Consider the following 967-nt stretch of genomic DNA (forward strand, 5'->3'; position numbering starts at 1 on the left):
ATGAGGCAACCAAGTGAATATCACGAGATTCCCGCAATTTAGCTACAAGATTTTCAGGTGACTTCCCACTTCTTTTCTTCTGATGGCCTAAACCAAGAGTTTCCAGCACAAGTTGAAGGAACTGTCTCTATGTCAATATCTCAGCCTTCTTTGTATGGTTGTGAAGCTAGTCCATCTGAGAATTTTTTGTCTAAGGTTTACTACAGAGGAATCTGAGGCAGCTGTTCTTTTCGCCATGAAACGATATCATCAAAATGACTCAGTATTTTACCTACAGTACAGCAAAATGGTGGCTGTTGTTTCTACCATTATCCAGTCACCTTCTCACAGCACACTCAGCCTTAGGATTAAGCACAACCAATATGTAACCTCCGCCTCCACTGCCACAAAGCAGGTTTCCTGACATCAGACAAAACAGAAGGTGAATTAAGGATCATTGTCTGGCTGCTTATACCACTGACCTCAAGTAAGATTTGTAATATGGACATGTCATTTGATTGGAGGTCAGTTAGCAGGCTGTCTCGGCCACCTTGTGATACAGAGAGACCAATGTTTTCTCCGTGTTTATGTGCATGTTATCAAGTGATATGCACTTGTCATTCCAAAGAGAGCAGTACATCATCCCCATCTGTCACATGGTCTCCCTGTGTTTCATAGATGCCAGTCTGTTAATGGGCACATAATTCACACTGGTCAGTCAAGCGATCTTGTCATGACTCCAGCTGGGTCTTTGTACCTGAAGTAAACACTGTCTAATTTTGAACAGACTAGCTAAAGACCTAATCGCAATGCCAACAACCTAGATCATTTCACAGAAAGAAATGTGCAGCGGAAAATGAAGGAGACCTCTGTTTATGAAAACAGTACTGTCCTCACTTCAAATGATGTAGCCTGGATACCTGGGCCATGACACAAAGCCAGTCTCTTCCTAACAATAATACTATAAAGCCCTAGTCTAAAACCAACA

This window comes from Pteropus vampyrus, unplaced genomic scaffold (assembly GCF_000151845.1).
Source record: "Pteropus vampyrus isolate Shadow unplaced genomic scaffold, Pvam_2.0 Scaffold259, whole genome shotgun sequence".
NCBI lineage: Eukaryota > Metazoa > Chordata > Mammalia > Chiroptera > Pteropodidae > Pteropus > Pteropus vampyrus.